Here is a 7,967-nt window from a genome sequence, read left to right on the forward strand (position 1 = left end):
CTTTGTGGCTGTACTTTACTCGGTTTAATTGCTTAATTACTGGACCACACCACACCATCTTATGTCCTGTATTGAATATAAAGTAGCCTACTTCCAGATCATGCAAGTCAAATATATAATCACATAGTTTTCTCTTTGTCCTCACCAGGCCGGAGATTTTCTCCCCCCACAACTGAGCTTTTTAAACCCTGATAGACTTAACAGATAATGTTGTGATCATTAAGTCATTAATTATCTGGCTGAGCCTGTCTCCCTCACTCCCTTCATCACTTCTTTCTAATAAACATGAAGTTCAGTTATCAACAGTGGTACCACTGGAAGAAACAATTGCAGTAATGATAATAGTGGCAGTGCTACTAGTGATATTTCAGCTCTACAACAAGTTTAATCACTTCATGACCATGAGAAAGAGCTTTAGGAGGGTGTACTGGCAATATTTAAGTCTGTTTCTTCTTACAGTTCATATGTCAGTATGAGTGAAAATTATCAGAAATATTTTCTACTCTGATTCATTCATAAAGTATGACCCTATCGTTTTAATGTATTGACGCAGACGAGTGAAAATTCTCTCAGACTTTAGCCACTAGAGGTCAGGAGTGCACAGTTTGAAAGTGGTGTGATGACGTTCATTTATGAATCTGACAGTCTGAACTCATGTTGTCAAAGTCCAGCCAAGCTTTCATATCCAGCTGTTTCTAGTAGTGAAGGATGTGAATGTTATGAGGATACAAAGGCTGAACTATGGGCATAAATATGTGTCACTAGAAACTCAATTTGAATCATTTATATTTGAATTTGATTACTCAACTTGAATAATTGCATTAAAAACTGAATTTGAAAAAAAAAAATGTATTGAAAAAAGTTTGGAACTGAATTCCAGTAAACTTGAAACTGAATGTAATATTATGAAATTGAATTCATTTGCTCTGAAACTGTATTTGATCCTCATTCAAAATTCACCTCTATACTTCCACATGCAATTCTCCTACCAGTCCCAAACCTTGTTAACCCCACTCAGCACAGTCAGTCATGCAAATGGTCATTTTGATACTATGTTGCCCATGTTGATGTATTTTAGATATAAGTTAACTAACAAGCAGTTATTAAGACATTGTAATGAGCTTAATGGAGCTTGTGTAATATTTGTGTGTTTCATTCTTTCTTTACAGTTTCAGGGTTTCTATATCATTCGGATATTTAAAAAAAAAAAAAAAAAAACCTAATTCATCTCGTCCTTTGTACCATTTGGACCTAGCAAAGGTATTAGAAGTAGTAGTAGCAGAAGCAGCAGCAGTAACAGTAGAACACACAGGTAAAGGCAAACAGGCATTTTGTATCCATCATAAAGTTGTAGTGTAAGTCCAATAACTGTTATTTAAATTGTATGCTTCTGCATTTTTGTGTTTTGTTACACTAACATACAGTGGTATGGTACTTTGGGGAATTTGCTGTTGTCCTCAATTCATAGAGGAAAGTGTGTAAACTCACACATTTTCAATAGAAAACAGGATCAAAATATATTCAAGAACAAACATTAAAATCATCTATGAGCTGTATCATCTTATGTTGCTGTGTGGTTCACTTGTCTCAGTTCACTCTGCAGATGGATATTTAGTGTAACCTGGAACACCTGAGGTCCCCGCAGGTTATTTAGGCCTGGCTGCAGTGCATCTCTCTCTCTCTCTGTCTGCCTCGCTGCTGCTGTAGCAGCTGCCCTCTCTCCCTCTCTCTCCCTTTCCCCTTCAGACAGCTGTTCATTTGGTTTATTATGTTGCTTTAAGTTTATTCTTATGCCTGGTTTTGCACCTTACAACAATCACACACACACACACACACACACACACACACACACACACACACACACACACACACACACACACACACACACACACATCCATCACTTAGGCATACTAACACCACTGACACCCACAATTTATTAATCCTTAATGGGCATTTTAATTCACTCAATTTGGTTTAATTTGGATTAATAAAATATTTTTATTTTTAAAACTTAGCACTGATGTGACTCCCTTTTGTTGTGGCCACTTAAACCAGGTCATAACAGAGCTGAACTGAATTGAACAGAATGCAGTCAAAGTGGGTATAACTAAATTAAAATAAATAAATCAGTTCCTCATATGAAATATTGAAATGGAAATTGTCTGAACTTATAAATACTTGGGAATTTGGCTTGATAGCAGTCTGACTTTTAAACAGCATGTGGAGCAACTGACACAGAAGATAAATATAAAAACAAGGCTCCTGTATGGAAATAAAGCATGTTAATAAAGCATGTTACTGTCTGGAGGACAAGAAAATGATCAGTCAACTATCATACCTGTGTTTGAGGAGTTATGTTTTATTCTCATGCTGCTCGCTCTGCCTTAAAACAACTTGATACAGTTTATCATTGTGCCTCTCGTTTCATTACAGGAGCTAAATATCGTACACATCACTGTGTAATATATGAAAACATAGGCTGATCCCCATTAGCAACAAGAAGAGCTACATTCTATTATTTTTATTTATAAATGTCTTCTACAAAAGCTGCCTCAGTATATCACTGCACTTCGCAAATCCAAAACCACAGCTGACTAGAGAGGATCTAAGGTCTGTTTAACTCTAGTTACCCCTCGGGTAAACACTGAACTTGGAAAGACGCCTTCGATCACTGTGCACCATATAAATGGAATAAATTACAGAGGATTTAAAAATGTAAATGTCTTATCCCACTGGACCATTTAAAACTTTTAACCTGTTGTCTATTGTGTGCTGTATGTCTTTGTCCTTTTTGTTATGCCTGGCTAAGCTTGTTTTCTTTCCCTCTGTACTCAGGTGTCTTTATAAGACAAAAAAACAAAACATACACATAAATGAACAAAAAAGGTAAATTACTTAAATCACCTAATCATATAACTGTAGTCAGTAATCAGTGTAATCAGTCAGGGTAGAATGTCAAGCAAAGACGATAAAACAACAGACACCATCCCAGATGGATAGATGGACTGGCTCCTCCAGAAATATTGATTTTATAAAGTAAGTTTTATACCAAAGCCTGTGTACACGACTGTAGACTCTATATAAAACATTGTTGTACATTTCTAGCCTCCTGCGACCCTGCGTCCTCATATAGGGACATTACATTTTGGTCTTGCTGTACCTTATACTTCATTCAGCTTCACTAAGACCTGTTGTCCTTATTAGTAGACACTTTTTGTGCCATCTAGTGGTATCAAAACCACAGTACACTAATCCATGTAAAAACAAGATGGCGGCCGTCATGGCCAAGTCACTCAACTGCCGATCCTATGACAAAAGTGGTCCAGGTACAAAACCTCATCAAATTTTATGGTTGAAACTTGTTTGATTATGCTTAATAACGTTTGTAGTTTGATATTACATACAAGTTTGACAATTTTTAGCAATAGCAACAAGCTACGATGTTGCTGATTAGTCGTTTGAGGACATTGGGACTTTATTATCATTCATTCAAAGTGAAGTTGTAAAGGTAAGGAAACATAGCTTGGGAAGATTTGAGAAGAAACCAACAGTTTACAAGTGTATAAATAGGTCTTGCATATGGTACAAATTAATCTACACTGATTATTATTATTCTATTTTTTTTATTAATTTTTTTTTTTTAATTAACAATATAATTTATTATCATTATCATTCTGATGTGATACATTTCCAGGGCATATTTCTCTGTCAAAAACAGAAAGACTGCTGAATGCAATAGTAGGAGACAACTCTGAGGTGTAAGACTTGTCTTATCGTGATGCTGAAGATCCTGGTTTGAAACGAATAAGTGATGAAGTGATTATATTCCACCTGATTCACCAGAATCTGATCAGCAGAGCAGTGATAATAGTGACAATGAGCCACAACTCCATCCATGTGCATCTAAACATGTGCAGAGATCCAGAGGACATTTGCTTAAACATCAGTGTGGTAAAAGTGTTGACACTGATGATGAGCCAGGACCTAGGAAGATGGACGTCCAGAGCTCTGGAAGTTTGCTGCATTTACTCCAGACTTAGTTCAGTTTGAGACTGAAGGCTGCTTGCTTCAGGTTCAACCAGAATGTGTGTCAATTGATGAGCAGATGATCCCATTTATAGGAGCCTGTCTGTTTTGACAGTATGTGCCACTAATGAAGAACTTTGTGCTAGCTTCAGCAGATGGCATTGTGCTGGACTTTGAAGTGTATCAAGGTGCAAATGCAATGAGTTCACGTGTTCAGGAAGTGGAGGGACTGTGTTTGGGAGCCTTGGTCATCAAACATTTGGCTAAAACTCTGTCAACAACTCTATCTGACAATGAACAGTTTTATACTTTGTTACACACTGGTGACTTTGACATGTAATGTGTTACTATGCTTGCAAACTGAACGCAACTGTTTTTCAGCATTTCACACAGGCCAATAGGTGTGACAGACTGTTCCTATAGATAAAAAGGACATTCCTAGTTTGGAGTATGGAGCAAAGAAAATTCATACAGAGGTACAAAATGAACAAATGTTGCATTGTTTGCAACTCAAATCATGAAAGGTTATAGCCTAATTAACGTCCTCTCATTATGTTGAGAGAAACGTAATTCAGCCAGCATTACTTTTCTGGCTAAACGCTTTTGCTGTGGCAATTTAGTTGAATATAAACGTAATTTCTAGGACTTTGACTATGACTATGACTTTAAAGTTATAATTAAATCTTGTGGACATACAGTGCTTGCTGGTAATAAGTGTAGTGTATTTTATTTTATTTGTGATCAATAAATTTCATCCTAATGTAATTCCTCAGACTGTTTTTTTACCTTCTGTTTTACTTCCTTTCCATATGACAAAATACACATGGTACACACAAAAACATCTAGTTGATGTAACTATTTGATTTTTTTTTAAATTAACTTAAAAAACACAAAAACTACAACAACTGTATTGACATTTGATGAAGTCAAATTGTTCAGAAATGCAAGAAAATATGAAATGTTCAAATGCAAGTTTAAAAATACAACAAAAATGTATACAATGCATTGTAAAGCAGTATAATACATTGGAATCTAAAAAAATCAATTCACTGCAATGTAATTTGCTAAAATATAAAAATCAACAAGCAAAAACGCTATTATGTTTTGTAGATATAAAGTGCTCACCGGTAATAAGTGAAAGTGTATTTTTCTTTAATTTAATGTATGATCAAGCCAATAAATTTCATCTTAATGTAATCATTCAGTCTGCTATTTTACCTCATCTTTTACTTTCTTTGACAAAACACACCTTTATATCCCATGGTGCACACAAAAACATACACACAATGCTCAATCTCATCCCAATTAAGTGGAGTCTTAAAGCAAGAGATCAGATCCTATCTGGACATTACTTTGTGTGTTTTCCAGTTCCCCTTGTAATGCGTTGAATAAACACTGCACAGTCAGACCCTCCAGTGTCATGAAACAAGGTGGCTACTACTTCACACCTATCATGGGATGGCAAAGATGCTGGGCTGTGAGGGCATACAATATTTGAGACAACACTTTGTACCTCATATATGCACACAACATTCAGAGCTTGACTTTATAATACATCTTCTTGGCTGTTTTTCTTAAGAGAATCCAGTTTATAAATGCTGTGCAATGTACCAAAGTACATTGCACAGCAGAAGATGAGACCAAAGTTGGTCTCATCTTCTGTTGTTTTAATATATTTCTTGAGTAAAGAAAATAATGAAAATGTCCTTTAATTATCTAATCATTAACACTGTTGATGATATACTGTACACTATACTAACATGAAACCCCTAATGGCTGTAATGTTGAACCTCATTACAGCCAAAAACATATTTCAGATAGATATTATACATTTAGGACATACAAATTATTACCAGCATTTGGCTTTTGTTTCGCCGTGCTTTTATTATTGATAAATGTGGGTATTTCCAGCATCTGGAATTAAGTCCGGTAACTTCTGCATAAGCCTATTTGTGGACTTGAAGGATTGTAGGATTGGGCAGCCCTCACCACTCCAGACTCAGATGGACCTAATTAGGGCCCGAGCCCAAAGGGCGAAGGCCCAATTGTATTTTGTGTGTTTGTTTCTTTCTTCTTCTTTCTTTATCAGGGCCCGAGCCCATGGATGTGTAAAGAGTACTGGATACAGGAACAGCACCAGGCTTTGAAGCAAATTTGACTTGGCTCCAAGTCTAGGATCACCAGGTACAGTCTGACACTTCTCCCCTCATTTGTTTTGCTGCTAATAATGTCTTTTTTTTACTAAATACCAAGATTCCTACATAAAGAATACACAGCCGGCCTAGCACTTGCACCAATAGCTCCGCTTTCCTCTTCTGTGGTTGCTGTGTGACATGTTGAGCCCCAGTCTGCCTCTTCATTTCCCCCTTCAGTAGGGGCCAAAGGTCACATCATCACAGAGCTGAGAATGTGAACACTTTTTCTCTTCTGCACTTTTTTTGTTGTTGTTGTCTCGCCTGGATCACACACATGCATGCACATCCCACACATGCAGATATCTTACACACAATGGCACAAACACCCACCTTCACATTCCTTTCTCTTTTCTAATTTAGTCATAGCATGGGAGTCACCTCAGCCTTTTGAATAGACTTGACCTCCACGGCCCCGGTTCAAAGTCTCAACCCAGTGTAATCAAACTTATTCTGACTCATACACAAGCAAAGTGATCTTTCTGTTCTTACAAAAGTTACTGACACAAACAAACAAATATAGTTGTGTGTTATTCCTTGTATTAAAAGATCTGTCTGATTTTGTGTTCTGAATCCAGATTAAGTATTCTCCTTAAAAAATATGAGTTAGGAACATAACAATCGTGCCTTTTTAGTATTTGTACATGTGTCTCAATCACCTCACTCCTGGGCTGATCTCACCTTTATTTTTTTTTCTTTCAATCTTCTTTCTTTCAATCAGTTTTATTTTCTTTTATTTTCTCTGTTTCCGCTTGTACATCCTGCATTTTTCCTCACTTATGTTTACTTACTCCTCAGAACTTCCTTCACTCTCTAGAAATAAGAAGCTTCAATTTTAAAAATCTGGCAGTTCATTCAGCAGCACTTAACAACTTAATATAATGACAAAAACTTATAAACTAATAAAACAAAAACAAATCAGAAGCAAAAGGAATTCCATGTTGTTGGTTGGGGTTCATGTCTATTCAGACAGTTGTAAGTGCATATGGTATTTGCCTCTAATACATGTAAAGCTATTGAGCTGAATGTTGAGATGTTGTGGGGTCCCTCTGTGCTTCTGCCTTTGACAGTGTGAGTGTGGGACCATGTGGGCCTCTTATTACCAAGCTGAGTGTGAAAAATGCTTTCCAACAGAGAACTGCCTTAGATCACAAACTTGGATTAGGGGGTAATGTTACGTTTTCCTGTTTTTTCTTCAAGGAATTCTTTAAAATGGAAGAAATTCACTTTGTCATTTGTCAGACAACAAAGCAGTTCTCCCTCTGACCTAGAGGACTTTTTTAGGCTGCCAAAGCAATCGTTGCTGTGAAATGCTTTCTAAAGTCTAGAGTCAGTCTTTTCATTTATTCTGTTCCTTTGCCTTCCTGTAACCACTTTTATTTGTCTCAGAGATTGGTTTAGTGTATGACATGAACGATGCATGTTCTCGCCCCTCAGTGTGTGCGCCCACACACACATACACACACGTACACACGAGTCCTGTCCTATTCAGTGAGCAGTTCTCTATGTTTGCAGAGCCTAAGTATACAAGAGGCCTTTTTGCTCCTGTGTCACAACACAATCAAGACCCTTCTACTGTACTGTACCTCTGAGAAAACCAACTACACTGTGGCAGCAATGGTAGTTTTTATCAGTTAAAGGTGTTGTTTTTTAAAGGTGTGTTTTAATACCAGCCATTACCACTTGGGAGGCATAATCATTTTAATATTTACTGTAAACAAAGAAGACAACTGAGGCTTTAACTATCTG

The sequence above is a fragment of the Thunnus maccoyii genome, chromosome 4, assembly GCF_910596095.1.
Source record: "Thunnus maccoyii chromosome 4, fThuMac1.1, whole genome shotgun sequence".
NCBI lineage: Eukaryota > Metazoa > Chordata > Actinopteri > Scombriformes > Scombridae > Thunnus > Thunnus maccoyii.